Source organism: Lagenorhynchus albirostris, chromosome X (genome assembly GCF_949774975.1).
Source record: "Lagenorhynchus albirostris chromosome X, mLagAlb1.1, whole genome shotgun sequence".
Taxonomy (NCBI): Eukaryota; Metazoa; Chordata; class Mammalia; order Artiodactyla; family Delphinidae; genus Lagenorhynchus; species Lagenorhynchus albirostris.
Genome location: NC_083116.1, coordinates 54,857,456 through 54,875,978, shown reverse-complemented (window position 1 = coordinate 54,875,978; position 18,523 = coordinate 54,857,456).

The window sequence follows — 18,523 nt, the reverse complement described above, 5'->3', positions numbered from 1 at the left end:
AGAATACAGGTGAGAAATATCTTAGAAGATCTGAAGGTAGATAATTGTCAAGTAAAAATCAATATCCAGCTAGTTTCACTTAAAAAATTAGAGCAAATTTGAAAGATTTAATAAAATACAGATTACATGTTTTGCCCGTAATACAAATTTGAATGTTCCAACATGCACAAACACACACTCACATGCATCGTATCATTGGGGGCTAAAAATACATTCTAAAATAAAGTGTGCATTAAATCAGCAATTACACATAAAATTACAAACTACCTAGAAATGGATGTCAATGAAAGAACAATATATCAAACTTGTGGGATATAGCTAAAGTGGTTCTTAGAGATAAATTTATAGCTTCAAGTGTATCTATTTTGCAATGGAATGTAAGCACCTTACTGAAAGAGTTAAAAAACCTCATTGGAATCAAAAGAAGAAAGCAGAAGGAAGTAATCAATTTAAAAAAGAAGACAGATTTTTATGACAACAAAATCAAAAGCCAGTTCTTTGAAAAGAAATATAAATAGAAAATTGTTTTGCAAAAGTGATCAAAATAGATCAGTTATTGTTCTTATTTATCTTCTCTTACTCTGCCTTAAATCCAATCTGGTCAGGCATTTGCCCTTAGCACTCCGTCAAAGCTTTAGTCAAGATCAAAAATGATCTCTTCGTTGCAAATTCTAGGGGTTAACTTTTCAGTTGCTTCTGTTTCTCCAAAGAACGCTGTGATAAACTCTACATATTGAAAACAATTTCTGATCTTCCCCTAAAACCTGATCCACAGGAAGCTTTTATCAGGTCAATTGATGTCAATTCCATCCTTAAGGTTACTCAAGGGAAAAATTGAGAATCACATTTGACTCATTTTTTTCCCCTCAGACCCCACATTCAATTTGTCAGGAGATCCTTTTGACTCTACTTTTAAAATATATCCACAATCTAACCACTTATCACTACCTTGGCTCTTACCTAAATTACTGCAATAGTCTCCTAGTAGGTTCCCCTGTTTCTTCCCTTTCTCCGAAAGTACTACTCTCAACAGAGCAGCCATAGTGTACCTTCAAAAAATCAGAAGTCCAATTATGTTACTTCTCTGCACAAAGCCCTCCAACGTCCCTTAATTTTACTCAGCACAAAAAATAAATTCTTTATTAAAGCCCGTAAGACTCTATGATGATGTGCCCCATTATCTTTCTGACATTCTTTTAGATTTTTCACCTTTCGTTCTCTTTGCTCCAGCTAATGGTCTCATTATTGTTCTTTCAGCACAGCAGGCACATGCTTCCCATAAAGATATACTCTAGTTATTGCATTATGCCTAGAGTTATTTTCCCCAGTTATTCATTTGCATCACTCTCTAATCTTCAGTCTCTGCTTAAGTCTTATCTTTTCAGTGAGGCCCACCCTAATCACCCCATTTCGTACTGCAAACTGCTCCTCACCTTGGCCTTCTCAAACTCCATTCTCTTGTTCTACTTTTAATTCATAATACTTATCATACTCTAATGTGCTTTATTATTTATTTACTTACTTATGTACTGACGTATTTATAGTTATTTATCTGTCTTTCCCCAACCCCCAAGCTGCAACTAGAATGCAAACACTAAAAGGTCTGGAAGGATCATTTCTATTTTATTCTTTGATGTATCCCCAGCACAGAGGACATTCCGTGGCAGGTAGAAGTCACTCAATAAATATTGGTTGAAATAACAAATTAGAGTGATGGGTGTGGAATACAGATTGCAAAAAGTTGGATAGAGAACAGGAGGAAGGGATATAGAGGATTATAAAAGTAGTCTATTTTTGTCTTAAAACTTGGCTATACCTACCTAAGGTAATAGAATAAATGATGGATTCACTACAAGTTCTATTTTTTCTTTTTTGTTTGTTTGATTTTTTTTCCAGATGGAAGATGCTGAATACTTCAGTAGAGAGGAAGATGTTTTAAATGTAAAACAGAAAATGGATAGTTGATAGAGCCAGGTTCATAAGAATGAGGGAGATGATAAGATTCTGAGAAAATGACAAGATTAGCCTTAGTCTGGAATACTAATATTTAATGTGCTGAAATACTATGGTAAACATAAGAATGGATTTGATAAAGACATATTTATTTATGGGAGGCTAATATTTTTAATGAATTTCTACTATTTTCCATCACATCTATGTTCTCTATGTAATGAGACATTCTTGCTGAAAAGAAGGATTTAAGTGTTGGGACACTTATAGCTTTGAAAAAAATATACAGGCTTGGAAGAGAGACTATACAGAGACAACAGAGAACCAAAGCAAAAAATTGTAATCAGGAAATATCAGCTACATACTTTGTTAGTATTACAACTGTTGAATATAAGACATAAAGAAATTAGTTCTTCTCTAAATAAGTAACTTAGGCATTCACAAGTAGGATCAAATGTATGATAATTTTTGTGCACATTAAATATTGGGACACTTAAAAAGAGGGAGACTATTCTATTCTAGCTACAAATATATGGTTGAAAATGGAAAACCTCATTGAGGAAATATGAAAAATAGAAAACTTCATTCAAACTAGTCATATTTTAATTGCCATGTAGTAACAACTGTAAATCTAAGTGGAGTTTTTGGCAGTTTCACAAGTAAAAGGACAAAACTAAATCTTGGATTGTTTGCTCTGGGAGAAACCAGCCACTGTTTCTTGAGGACACTGAAATCACATATGTGGAGAAGAACTAAGGCCTCCTGCCAACAACCAGCACCAACTTGCCAGCAATGGGAGTGAACTGCCTTGGACCTTGGAAATATCCTTTTGCTGCATTCCAGCTTTCAGATCACTGCAACCCCAGCCAACATCCTGCAACCTCATGAGACCCCAAATGAGCTAAGCTGTTCACAAATTCCTGACCGATCAAAAGTGGGAATAATGATAATAACAAAAATAAAAGTCTGAATAAACTTTCTCCTATTATAAAATTAAGCAATATGTTGTAGTTTCACAGTTTCTCACTATTATACCCCTTCCTTAACAAACCATTTTTATAACCAACCAGAAAAGTAAACAGAGAAGTAAAGGTACAAGCAGCGTTACTTGTTTTTACCAGTATTGGAGAAAAAAAAACACATAATTTTTATTTTATCTTTCTTTCCCCAAGAAATGAAAGACATTCAATACCAGCTTATGAAAGAGTAAGAAAACAACACGTAATATTACACTTCATTCACTAGGGATTCATTCCATCCTCCCCCATGCTTCCTTTTAAATCACTGTTGCTTTTTTGCCTTCAAAATTTGGGTGCTTGTTTTAAGTTTATAAATTTTATGTTTAGAAATGTAAACAAAGAAATCAGAAAATAGGTGAATTATTTCCTGTTTTTTATTAATCTTCCTTTAATCACTTATTGAATAATTTCTCTGAGAATTATATAAAGTTAAGATTTGTTCAGATTATATTTGACGTTTATTTTAATTGGCTCCTCCTTTAATGCCGCATAAAGTAACTTAAACATGGAACATTTCTATAATCTGAAAATAGGTCTTAATTTGTAAAAAAAAAAATTTAAAAACCCAAAATATCCATAAAAATAAATGTTATATATTGAAAGAACATAATAAAAATATTTATATATAAAACATAAATATCTGTTAGAAATGTACTATTAAATATTATAGTGAATAAGAGAAAAATATTTGTTTGAATCAGTATTTTAAACATGACTCACCTGAAGGACAAACGTTTGGTCTTTTGTATGTATTTTTTTAACTTTAATATCCCAAGAAGTTTTTAGTTGTTAAGTCCATTCTATCACAGTCCTTTAATCTACATTTTGTAATGGGGCACCAGTAATTGCCTAAAAATTCAGCTTCTTGTACTCACAAGGTTATATTTGTCTATATTTATAATACAGAATGATAATTGGTGTGCAATTTAAGCCATTTTTGAGCAGAACCTGTCCCTGTTTGTTAATCTTTTTCCACAATTTACTTGCTCCAATATTTTTGCTTAGAAGAAATTATCCAGTTGATTACTGTACTCTTATTACCACATTTCTACAATCATAAAGAATATCCTAAAGTTGTGCTTTAGTATGCCTTTGAAACATTATTTCTGTGCATCTTAGTTATAGCTGTAATTAAAAAGCCATATTGAGAAGAATTGCAGACTCTTCTTCCTGAAAACAAATAATATAAATATAATTCTATGAAGCAGGTTGTGGCATTTATTTCCTTTAACTTAGTGGTTACCGTGATGTGTCAACATGGAAAAGAACAAACTATTAGCAAAAAAGTACTATTTTTGCTTAGCTAACTTTTATTTTTAAAAAGGTGCTTTTTTGTGTGCTATATCTATGCAATGGAATACTTCTCAACAATATAAATGAATGACTACGGAAAAATGTAATGACATGGACAAATCTCAAAAGCATTATTTAAGTTTAAGGAACTAGACACAAAAGCCTACATAGTATAAAATTCCACTTGTATGAAATCCTAGAAAGAGCAGAATTATAATGATGGAAGTCACATCAGTGGATGCCAAGTGCCAGCATTAGGAGGAGGGGATTAATGACAAAAGAGCACGGGGAACTTTTGGAAGATGATGGAAATTTCTATCATTATTGTGGTAGCGACTACAGGACTGCACATTTGTCACATTTGAATTTGAATTACACACCTAAAAATAGGTTAATTTTTTATGTCAATTTTATACATCAATAAAACTATTTTTTAAAAAATATGTCTTTGTACAAATACCTCAGTCTCTATAAAAAAACTGCAAAGAGATGGACCTAATGTTTTAAAGAGAGTTAAAAGATATATAAATATACAGTCAGTATAATTTTATACTTGAATATGAAATTTCTAGTCCTATATATATCTTTATCCTGGAATATATATGTGTGTGTGTGTATATGTAAAGTTATATATAAAACTGGAAATTTTATATTACAGTATAAAAATATATTGACTGTATATTTAATAAGATGAAGGAATTATTAATTTTATTTTTAAGGTGTGGAAATAATACTATCGGTACATTACATAAAAAGAGTCAATTTTTCAATATACATAATGAAATATTTATGATATTAGGGATTTGCTTTTTTTTTTTACATCTTTATTGGAGTATAATTGCTTTACAATGGTGTGTTAGTTTCTGCTTTATAACAAAGTGAATCAGTTATACATATACATATGTTCCCATATCTCTTTCCTCTTCCATCTCCTTCCCTCCCACCCTCCCTATCCCACCCCTCCAGGCGGTCACAAAGCACCCAGCTGATCTCCCTGTGCTAGGCGACTGCTTCCCACTAGCTATCTACCTTACGTTTGGTAGTGTATATATGTCCATGCCTCTCTCTCACTTTGTCACAGCTTACCCTTTCCCCTCCCCATATCCTCAAATCCATTCTCTAGTAGGTCTGTGTCTTTATTCCTGTCTTACCCTTAGGTTCTTCATGACATTTTTTTTCTTAAATTCCATATATATGTGTTAGCATACAGTATTTGTCTTTCTCTTTCTGACTTACTTCACTCTGTATGACAGACTCTAGTTCTATCCACCTCATTACAAATAGCTCAATTTCGTTTCTTTTTATGGCTGAGTAATAATCCATTGTATATATGTGCCACATCTTCTTTATCCATTCATCCAATGATGGACACTTAGGTTGTTTCCATCTCTGAGCTATTGTAAATCGAGCTGCAATGAACATTTTGGTACATGACTCTTTTTGAATTATGGTTTTCTCAGGGTATATGCCCAGTAGTGGGATTGCTGGGTCATATGGTAGTTCTATTTGTAGTTTTTTAAGGAACCTCCATACTGTTCTCCATAGTGGCTGTACCAATTCACATTCCCACCAGTAGTGCAAGAGTGTTCCCTTTTCTCCACACCCTCTCCAGCATTTATTGTTTCTAGATTTTTTGATGATGGCTATGCTGACTGGTGTGAGATGATATCTCATTGTAGTTTTGATTTGCATTTCTCTAATGATTAATGATATTGAGCATTCTTTCAAGTGTTTGTTGGCAGTCTGTATATCTTCTTTGGAGAAATGTCTATTTAGGTCTTCTGCCCATTTTTGGATTGGGTTGTTTGTTGTTTTGTTATTGAGCTGCATGTGCTGCTTATAAATTTTGGAGATTAATCCTTTGTCAGTTGCTTCATTTGCAAATATTTTCTCCCATTCTGAGTGTTGTCTTGTGGTCTTGTTTATTGTTTCTTTGCTGTGCAAAAGCTTCGAAGTTTCATTAGGTCTCATTTGTTTATTTTGTTTTTATTTCCATTTCTCTAGGAGGTGGGTCAAAAAGGATCTTGCTGTGATTTATGTCATAGAGTGTTCTGCCTATGCTTTCTTCTAAGAGTTTGATAGTTTCTGGCCTTACATTTAGGTCTTTAATCCATTTTGAGCTTAAATTTGCGTATGGTGTTCAGGAATGATCTAATCTCATACTTTTACATGTACCCGGCCAGTTTCCCAGCTCCACTTATTGAAGAGGCTGTCCTTTTCCACTGTACATTCCTGTCTCTTTTATCAAAGATAAGGTGACCATATGTGCGTGGGTTTATCTCTGGGCTTTCTATCCTGTTCCATTGATCTATCATTCTGTTTTAGTGCCAGTACCATATTGTCTTGTTTACTGTAGCTTTGTAGTATAGTCTGAAGTCAGAGAGCCTGATTCCTCCAGCTCCTATTATCGTTCTCAAGATGGCTTTGGCTATTCAGGATCTTTTGTGTTTCCATACAAACTGTGAAAGTTTTTGTTCTATTTCTGTGAAAAATGCCAGTGGTAGTTTGATAGGGATTGCATTGAATCTCTAGATTGATTTGGGTAGTAGAGTCATTTTCACAATGTTGATTCTTCCAATCCAAGAGCATGGTATATCTCTCCATCTATTTGTATCATCTTTAGTTTCATTCTTCAGTGTCATTATTTTCTTCATACAGGTCTTTTGTCTCCTTAGGTAGGTTTATTCCTAGATATTTTATTATTTTTGTTGCATTGGTAAATGTGAGTGTTTTCTTGATTTCACTTTCATATTTTTCATCATTAGTGTGTAGGAATGCCAGAGATTTCTGTGCATTAATTTTGTATCCCGTTACTTTACCAAATTCATTGATTAGCTCTAGTAGTTTTCTGGTAGCATCTCTAGGATTCTGTACGTATAGTATCATGTCATCTGCAAACAGTGACAGCTTTACTTCTTCTTTTCCAATTTGGATTCCTTTTATTTCCTTTTCTTCTCTGATTGCTGTGGCTAAAACTTCCAAAACTATGTTTAATAAGAGTAGTGAGAGTGGGCAACCTTATCTTGTTCATGAACTTAGTGGAAACGCTTTCAGTTTTTCACCATTGAGGATGATGTTGGCTGTGGGTTTGTCATATATGGCCTTTATTATGTTGAGGAAAGTTCCCTCTATGCCTACTTTCTGCAGGGTTTTTATCATAAATGGGTGTTGAATTTTGTCAAAAGCTTTCTCTGCATCTATTGAGATGACCATATGGTTTTTCTCCTTCAATTTTTTAATATGGTGTATCAAGTTGATTGATTTGCGTATATTGAAGAATCCTTGCATTCCTGGAATAAACATCACTTGATCATGGTGTATGATCATTTAAATGTGCTGTTGGATTCTGTTTGCTAGTATTTTGTTGAGGATTTTTGCATCTATGTTCATCAGTGATATAGGCCTGTAGTTTTCTTTCTTTGTGACATCCTTGTCTGGTTTTGGTATCAGGGTGATTGTGGCCTCATAGAATGAGTTTGGGAGTGTTCCTCCCTCTGCTATATTTTGGAAGAATTTGAGAAGGATAGGTGTTACCTCTTCTCTAAATATTTGATAGAATTCACCTGCGAAGCCATCTGGTCCTGGGCTTTTGTTTGTTGGAAGATTTTTCATCACAGTTGCAATTTCAGTGCTTGTGATTGGTCTGTTCATATATTCTATTTCTTCCTGATTCAGTCTTTGCAGGTTGTGCATTTCTAAGAATTTGTGCATTTCTTCCAGGTTGTGCATTTTATTGGCATAGAGTTGCTTGTAGTAATCTCTCATGATATTTTGTATTCTGCAGTGTCAGTACTTACTTCTCCTTTTCCATTTCTAATTCTATTGATTTGAGTCTTCTCCCTTTTTTCTTGATGAGTCTGCTTAACAGTTTATCAATTTTGTTCATCTTCTCAAAGAACCAGCTTTTAGTTTTATTGATCTTTGCTATTGTTTCCTTCATTTCATTTTCATTTATTTCTGATCTGATTTTTGTTTTTTCTTTCCTTCTGCTAAATTTGGGGTTTTGTTCTTCTTTCTCAAATTGCTTACAAAATTATGTGAGAAGGAGTGAAATGGGTAGTGTATGAATAAAGAAGATTAGCCATCAGTAGAAAATTTTTGAAGCTGGGTGCTTGATTTATAGGGTTCCATTAGACTATTCTATTTATTTAGGTATATGTTAAAATTTTTCTATAACAGATATTTAAAACTGACTGCAAGGAGAGCATTTCCTTCCCTTTCCCACATTCCCCCAATCCCAACAAATTTCTAGTTTTGAAATAAGACATAATTATTGTATTAATATTGTACTTTGCTAACGTGTTTGGAGTCAGAACACTTCTTTAGATGAGTTATTGTTAGTATGATCTTGTTAATTTAAGAATTATGAAGCACAGAACTCACACAGAAAATTTTATTAATTTTTATTAAATAATTTATGTGTAGTTTTATGATTAATTTCAAATGGACACCTAGATGAAGAAATAGAATAAATCCAGCACCTCACTAGCCCACCTTGTGCCTCTCACCACTCACAATTCCATCTTTCCATCACTGTTACCCTAGTTTTAGGGATTATATTTTTGCTCTTCTTTATAATTTTACCACCTATCTATATATTCCTAAAGAATACATTTTTAATTTTCCAGTTAGAAATTAAAAGATTGTGCCTTTCTTTTTTCATAAGTATAAACAGTTATATTTTAGTGTTTCTTTTGTCATTTTGATTGAGCCAACATACTGAGGTGTCTAGAATTCATTTTCAGGTTTAGAAAATAGGATGTAAAGCTAGCCTATGTAATTGTTAATAAATATAAACCAGGATTATCAATTTCATCTTCAAAACAATAGACCAAGGCTCATCAAAGAAGCCATGAAGATTAAATACTAATTTAATTAAAAATACTAATTTAATTAATGTTAAAAATCACATTTCCAATTTAGAAAATATGAACAAGAGTAGTGACCTGTGTCAAACTTCATGTTTCCCATCCACAGGAGGGCAATTTTATAAAACATCTTAATGACATCATAGAAGAAGAAAAGTAGAAAATAATAAAAACCAGAGACTCACAAAAATAAAAATTTCTTAAAATATTAGGTAACTATTATCAATTATTTTTAATAGTCTTTACAGCTATTTATCATTGTATTAAAACTGACAAAGGTCATATATATATACGTGTGTGTGTGAGAGAGTGTATACACATATATATTTATTTAATCATTTGTTCTTCCCACAACCAGATTTCCTCAATTGTAAATATAAAATACTTTCTATCTAGAGGAGAATCTAACCATTTTTCTTCATATCCCTATTGTCAGTGTTTTGTTTTTCCTTAAAGAAGCCATATCACACTGCCTCATACGGTATTCTTTCTCCAGAAGCTGAGTATTTATGAGTAAGAATACAGCAAATAGAAGCAATCTATTTTTGAATATATATTTGCATTTGATTTGAAATGCAGTTTGATTTTGAAAACATTAAAACTGCCTGAATTTTAGTTTCAAATGTAAATGTTTGTTCTTTTTTAAAGTAGTTGTAGCAGTCAGTAAACTACAAGGATCACAGAAAAGATAATTGCTTTTAAACACCTATGACTAATTCTTTGTATTCTTGTATTGTGACTAATTCTTTGTATTCTTGTATGTTTTGATTTGTCTTAGATGAGTTTTTAAAAAGTTTGAGAGCAAAAAAAAAAAAAAAACCTTGAGAGCTTCTCACAGAATTTTTAAATTTTACTTTCCACTTTTTTAAGAATTTTCACAGGTCTTTGGAGCTATCTGCTGGCAAGTGGCATCCTCAAACAACTGGGTTTCATTATTTCATTCACTCACTCGTTATTCAGGTTTATTATCTGAAACACTATGCCTTGCACTATGTTTTTAAATTCAGAAGTAAACTAGATACGGTGCTTGACTATATGGAGTATAGGTAAGTTAGATCATATGGAGTGTATGCAGTCTCATTCAATCATCAGTTATTATAATAGGTCAATTTCAAAACTAAAACGTTTTAAAGGTCTATTTGGCTATGCAGTAAAGATAAGATTCCAAGTACAGAAAGGCATTGAATACCTACTAATAACATTAGTCACTAAAGTTATTGAACTGTAATTAAATTGCAAGCAGTACCGTAAACAGTTTGTATATATCTTATTTAAGTCTAAAAATTATATGAGGTAGATATGTTAATTATCTACATTTTACTGATGGGAAAATAGAGGATCAAAAGTAGTAAGTAACTATTCCAAAATTATACAAGTGGTAGTAGTGAACCAAGATTCTAATCCAATTTGTTTGAATACAGAATCTGTCATAATTCACTTTAATATATTGCCTCAAAAATCTCATTTGGCAAGTTTAATTAGAAAATCATGGAGTGGCAGTTGAAATAGTAAGCTGAATGTTAAAAACTTGTACTATTTTGAAAGCCAAAACTTTATTTAAGGACTAATACAACTCACATTGATTCAAATCCTGGCTTAAACATTTACTGGCCGGGTGACAAACTATGTTTCTGAATTTTAGTTTTTCTTTATATAAAATTCTTATAATAGGAACCAACTATGTTTTTTGTGAGGATTAAATGATGTAGTACATTTAGGGCTAATATTCATTTGGCTTACACTTGAAAAAAAAGAAGGAAAGAAAGAAAGAGAAAGAAAAACTTAACAGTTTGTGAATAACTGCTTTTAAACCCCTCATCTTTACACAAATGTCCCCTTGCCCCTCTACCCTCTACTTCCCTACAATTTAATATCAAATGGATCAATGTCTGCTAGGGCAGAGAGCCCACAGGTCCCTGAAATAGCACTGTAGTCGGACCCAACCTTGATTAATTTTTGCCCACCTCCTCTGATAAATATTTTGAATGTCAAGCTGGATATATATGTAAAGAATCCAATGAAGAACCAGGAACGTAATGAATACTTAATAAATCTTAGTTACTATGGCATTATTATGATGTATTAATCTCTAAATTTTACAGATGAGGAAACAAAATCTAAGAAATATTAATCAGTTTTCCAAAAGTGACATAGCTTATGAATGGCAGAGCTAATTAAGATTTGAACACAGGATTGTCTGATACCAAAGGCTCTTGTTTTCTACCACATCACAAAGGCTCTTGACTTTTTATTTTTTTAATAAGAAATTCACTTAGAGAATAAAAGAAAACAAACCGTGCTATCTAAATCCTCCCAAAGATCTCACATTTTAACTATTCCTGTGGGTTTGTCAACTAAAACAATCAAATTATATATATATATATATATATATATATATATATATATATATATATACAGCATATTGAAAGATAGCCATAGAGAGCAATTAGCACACGTTGTCATATATTTATAAGTATTTGTTTTTCTGTATCGGTTGTTTTCATAGTTGGAATAGGCAATAAAATTGAAGTAGGTGTGAAAATTGTTCAGAAATAAGCAAATATCATTTGGTGACTCTAGTATATCCCTGAAAAGATTTTATAAGTCCCTTCATTCTCTTGTTCCTTTATAATGAAAAATAAACTTTTGAAATCTATAAAAATTGTTAAATATTTGAATAATATGTTTCATTCTAAAGACCTGACATTATAAGATTATTTGTGCCCTGCTTACAGAATGTCTATGAAAAAATTGGTACATTTTGTAAGGCTTACATGCATTAAAATGTGAAATAACTTTAAAATTCCTCCCTAATTATTTGCCAAAATTTATGTTGTCACTCACTTGGCTTTTTTCCCCACCAACTGTTTTCAACAATTCTTCCCTTTGTCATTTCGCTCACGCTCAACCACACAAATGGCACTAGATTTTACAAGTAAAGTAGATCCAGAAATAGATGAAACCATCAAGTTTAAGTTACCATTGAAGATTTCTAAAACAAATCATATTATTATTATTATTAACAGTTTTTTGAAATATAATTTGCTTATCATAAAAATCACCATTTTAATGTATACAAGTCACTTTTAGATTTTAGTATATTCACAAAGGTGAGCAGCTGTCACCACTAATTTCCCAATATTTTCATCACTGCAAAAGATGATTCACTTTGTTATACAGCAGAAACTAACACACCATTGTAAAGCAATTATACTCCAATAAAGATGTTAAAAATAAATAAATAAATAAATAAGAAAGCTTATACTTATTAGCAGTCACTCTGCATTCCCTCCTTCCCCAATCCCCTGGAAAATACTTATCAACTTTCTGTCTCTATGTATTTACCTATTCTGAACATTTAATATAAACAGAAACATACATTATATGGCAGTTTGTAATTGACTTATTTTACTTAGCATAATGTCTTCAACGTTCATTCATCTTGCCTCATGCATTATTATTTCATTCTTTTTCGTGGTTGAATAATATTCCACTGTATGGATGTACCATTTTTGCTTATCCAATTTATCAGTTGATGAACATTTAGGTTGTTTCTATTTTTTGGCTATTAGAAATAATGCTGCTCTGAACATTCATGTACAACTTTCTTTTTTTTTAACATCTTTATTGGGGTATAATTGCTTTACAATGGTGTGTTACTTTCTGCTTCATAACAAAGTGAATCAGTTATACATATACATATGTTCACATACCTCTTCCCTCTTGCATCTCCCTCCCTCCCACCCTCACTATCCCACCCCTCCAGGCTGTCACAAAGCACCGAGCCAATATCCCTGCGCCATGCGGCTGCTTCCCACTAGCTATCTACCTTACGTTTGTTAGTGTGTATATGTCCATGACTCTCTCTTGCCCTGTCACAGCTCACCCTTCCCCCTCCCCATATCCTCAAGTCCGTTCTCCAGTAGGTCTAGGTCTTTATTCCTGTCTTACCCCTAGGTTCTTCATGACACTTTTTTTTTCTTAAATTCCATATATATGTGTTAGCATACGGTATTTGTCTTTTCTTTCTGACTTACTTCACTCTGTATGACAGACTCTACGTCAATCCACCTCATTATAAATAGCTCAAATTCGTTTCCTTTTATGGCTGAGTAATATTCCATTGTATATATGTGCCACATCTTCTTTATCCATTCATCTGATGATGGGCATTTAGGTTGTTTCCATCTCCAGGCTATTGTAAACAGAGCTGCAATGAACATTTTGGTACATGACTCTTTGAATTTTGGTTTTCTCGGGGTATATGCCCAGTAGTGAGATTGCTGGGTCATATGGTAGTTCTATTTGTAGTTTTTTAAGGAACCTCCATACTGTTCTCCATAGTGGCTGTACCAATTCACATTCCCACCAGAAGTGAAAGAATGTTCCTTTTTCTCCACACCCTCTCCAGCATTTATTGTTTCTAGGTTTTTTTCATGATGGCCATTCTGACTGGTGTGAGATGATATCTCACTATAGTTTTGATTTGCATTTCTCTGATGATTAATGATGTTGAGTATTCTTTCATGTGTTTGTTGGCAGTCTGTATATCTTCTTTGGAGAAATGTCTATTTAGGTCTTCTGCCCATTTTTGGATTGGGTTGTTTGTTTTTTTGTTATTGAGCTGCATGATCTGCTTGTAAATTTTGGAGATTAATCCTTTGTCAGTTGCTTCATTTGCAAATATTTTCTCCCATTCTGAGGGTTGTCTTGTGGTCTTGTTTATTGTTTCCTTTGCTGTGCAAAAGCTTTGAAGTTTCATTAGGTCCCATTTGTTTATTTTTGTTTTTATTTCCATTACTCTAGGAGGTGGGTCAGAAAGGATCTTGCTGTGGTTTATGTCATAGAGTGTTCTACTTATGTTTTCTTATAAGACTTTTATAGTTTCTGGCTTTACATTTAGGTCTTTAATCCATTTTGAGCTTATTTTTGTGTATGGTGTTAGGGAGTGATCTAATCTCATACTTTTACATGTAACTGTCCTGTTTTCTCAGCACCACTTATTGAAGAGGCTGTCTTTTCTCCGCTGTACATTCCTGCCACCTTTATCAAAGATAAGGTGTCCGTATGTGCGTGGGTTTATCTCTGGGCTTTCTATCCTGTTCCATTTATCTATCTTTCTGTTTTTGTGCCAGTACCATGCTGTCTTGAGTGCTGTAGCTTTGTAGTATATTCTGAAGTCAGGGAGCCAGATTCCTCCATCTCCTATTATCGTTCTCAAGATGGCTTTGGCTATTCGGGGTCTTTTGTGTTTCCATACAAACTGTGAAATTTTTTGTTCTAGTTCTGTGAAAAATGCCAGTGGTAGTTTGATAGGGATTGCATTGAATCTATAGATTGCTTTGGGTGGTAGAGTCATTTTCACACTGTTGATTCTTCCCATCCAAGAACATGTTATATCTCTCCATCTATTTGGATCATCTTTAATTTCTTTCATCAGTGTCTTATAATTTTCTGCATACATGTCTTTTGTCTCCTTAGGTAGGTTTATTCCTAGATATTTTATTCTTTTTGTTGCAGTTGTAAATGGGAGTGTTTTCTTGATTTCACTTTCAGATTTTTCATCATTAGTATATAGGAATACCAGAGATTTCTGTTCATTAATTTTGCATCCTGCTACTTTACCAGATTCATTGATTAGTTCTAGTAGTTTTCTGGTAGCATCTTTAGGATTCTCTATGTATAGTATCATGTCATCTGCAAACAGTGACAGCTTTACTTCTTCTTTTCTGATTTGGATTCATTTTATTTCCTTTTCTTCTCTGATTGTTGGGGCTAAAACTTCCAAAACTATGTTGAATTGGAGTGGTGAGAGTGGGCAACCTTGTCTTGTTCCTGATCTTAGTGGAAATGGTTTCAGTTTTTGACCATTGAGGATGATGTTGGCTGTGGGCTTGTCATATATGGCCTTTATTATGTTGAGGAAAGTTCCCTCTATGCCTACTTTCTGAAGTCTTTTTATCATACATGGGTGTTGAATTTCGTCAAAAGCTTTCTTTGTATCTATTGAGATGATCATATCGTTTTTCTGCTTCAATTTGTTAATATGCTGTATCACATTGATTGATTTGAATATATTGAAGAATCCTTGCATTCCTGGAATAAACCCCACTTGATCATGGTGTATGATCCTTTTAATGGATTCTGTTTGCTAGTATTTTGTTCAGGATTTCTGCATCTATGTTCATCAGTGATATTGGCCTGTAGTTTTCTTTCTTTGTGACATCCTTGTCTGGTTTTGGTATCAAGGTGATGGTGACCTCGTAGAAGCAATTCCTCCCTCTGTTATATTTTGGAAGAGTTTGAGAAGTGTAGGTGTCAGCTCTTCTCTAAATCTTTGATAGAATTCGCCTGTGAAGCCATCTGGTCCTGGGCTTTTGTTTGTTGGAAGATTTTTAATCACAGTTTCAATTTCAGTGCTTGTGATTGGTCTGTTCATATTTTCTATTTCTTCCTGATTCAGTCTTGGCATGTTGTGCATTTCTAAGAATTTGTCCATTTCTTCCAGATTGTCCAATTTATTGGCATAGAGTTGCTTGTAGTAATCTCTCATGATCTTTTTTATTTCTGCAGTGTCAGTTGTTACTTCTCCTTTTTAATTTCTAATTCTACTGATTTGAGTCTTCTCCCGTTTTTTCTTGATGAGTCTGGCTAGTGGTTTATCTATTTTGTTTATCTTCTCAAAGAACCAGCTTTTAGTTTTATTGATCTTTGTGATTGTTTCCTTCATTTCTTTTTCATTTATTTCTGATCTGATTTTTATGATTTATTTCCTTCTGCTAGCTTTGGGTTTTTTTGTTCTTCTTTCTCTAATTGCTTGAGGTGCAAGATTAGGTTGTTTATTCGAGATGTTTCCTGGTTCTTAAGGTGGGCTTGTATTGCTATAAACTTCCCCCATAGAACTGCTTTTCCTGCATCCCATAGGTTTTGGGTCATTTTGTCTCCATTGTCATTTGTTTCTAGGTATTTTTTTTTATTTCCTCTTTGATTTCTTCAGTGATCACTTCAATATTATGTAGTGTATTGTTTAGTCTCCATGTGTTTGTATTTTTTTCCTGTAATTGATATCTAATCTCATAGCATTGTGGTCGGAAAATATACTTGATACAATTTCAATTTTCTTAAATTTACCAAAGCTTGATTTGTGACCCAAGATATGATCTATTCTGGAGAATGTTCCTTGAGCACTTGAGAAAAATGTGTATTCTGTTGTTTTGGATGGAGTGTCCTATAAATATCAATTAAGTCCATCTTGTTTAATGTATCATTTAAAGCTTGTGTTTCCTTATTTATTTTCATTTTGGATGATGTCTCCATGGGTGAAAGTGGGGTGTTAAAGTCCCCTACTATGAATGTGTTACTGTTGATTTCCCCTTTTATGGCTGTTAGTATTTGCCTTATGTACTGAGGTGCTCCTATGTTGGGTGCATAAATATTTACAATTGTTATATCTTCTTCTTGGATCGATCCCTTCATCATTATGTAGTGTCCTTCTTTGTCTCTTCTAATAGTCCTTATTTTAAAGTCTATTTTGTCTGATATGAGAATTGCTACTCCAGCTTTCTTTTGGTTTCCATTTGCATGGAATATCTTTTTCCATCCCCTTACTTTCGGTCTGTTTGTGTCTCTAGGTCTGAAGTGGGTCTTTTGTAGACAGCATATATAAAGGTCTTGTTCCTTTAGCATTTGTTGTAAAGCTGGTTTGGTGGTGCTGAACTCTCTCAGCTTTTGCTTGTCTGTAAAGTTTTTAATTTCTCCATCAAATCTGAATGAGATCCTTGCTGGGTAGAGTAGTCTTGGCTGCAGGTTTTTCTCCTTCATCACTTTCAGTATGTCCTGCCACTCCCTTCTGGTTTGTAGGGTTTCTGCTGAGAGATCAGCTGTTAACCTTATGGGGATTCCTTGTGTGTTATTTGTTGTTTTTCCCTTGCTGTTTTTAATATGCTTTCTTTGTATTTAATTTTTGACAGTTTGATTGATATGTATCTTGGAGTATTTCTCCTTGGATTTATCCTGTATGGGACTCTCTGTGCTTCCTGGACTTGATTAACTATTTCCTTTCCCATATTAGGGAAGTTTTCAACTATAATCTCTTCAAATATTTTCTCAGTCCCTTTCTTTTTCTCTTCTTCTTCTGGAACCCCTATAATTCGAATGTTGGTACGTTTAATATTGTCCCAGAGGTCTCTGAGGCTGTCCTCAGTTCTTTGCATTCTTTTTTCTTTATTCTGCTCTGCAGTAGTTATTTCCACTATTTTATCTTCCAGGTCACTTATCCGTTCTTCTGCCTCAGTTATTCTGCTATTGATCCCATCTAGAGTACTTTTAATTCATTTATTGTGTTGTTCATCATTGCTTGTTTCAACTTTATTTCTTCTTGGTCTTTGTTAACTGTTTCTTGCATTTTGTCCATTCTATTTCCAAGATTTCGGATCATCCTTACTATCATTATTCTGAATTCTTTTTCAGGAAGACTGCCTATTTCCTCTTCATTTGTTAGGTCTGGTGCATTTTTATCTTGCTCCTTTATCTGCTGTGTGTTTTTCTGTCTTCTCATTTTGCTTATCTTACTGTGTTTGGGGTCTCCTTTTTGCAGTCTGCAGTTTCCTAGTTTCCACTGTTTTTCATGTCTGTCTCCAGTGGCTAAGGTTGGTTCAGTGGGTTGTGTAGGCTTCCTGGTGTAGGGGACTAGTGCCTGTGTTGTGGTGGATGAGGCTGGGTCTTGTCTTTCTAGTGGGCAGGTACTCGTCTGGCGGTGTATTTTGGGGTGTCTGTGGCCTTATTATGATTTTAGACAGCCTCTGTGCTGATGGGTGGGGTTGTGTTCCTGTTTTTCTAGTTATTTGACATAGGTTGTCCAGCACTGTAGCTTGCTGGTCGTTGAGTGAAGCTGGGTGCTGGTGTTAAGATGGAGGTCTCTGGGAGATTTTCACCATTTGATATTATGTGGAGCTGGGAGGTCTCTTGTTGACCAGTGTTCTGAAGTTGGCTCTCCCACCTCAGAGGCAGAGCCCTGACTCCTGGCTGGAGCACCAAAAGCCTTTCATCCACATGGCTCAGAATAAAAGGGAGAAAAAGTAGAGAGAATTAGTAGAGGTATGAAGAAAGAAAGAAGGAAATGAGGGAAGGAGGGAAGGAAGGAAGAAAGAAAGTAAGAAAGAAAGAAAGAAAGAAAGAAAGAAAGAAGCAAAGAAGGAAAGAAGGCAAGAAGGAAATAAAGGAGGGAGGGACGGAGGGAGGAAGGAAGGAAGGAGGAAAGGAAGGAAAAAAGAAAGAAGAAGATACAGTAAAATAAAATAAAGTATAATAAAGTTATTGAATTAAAAAATAATTATTTAGAAAAAAAAGGGGGGGGCAGATAGAACCTTAGGAGAAATGTTGGAAGCAAAGCTA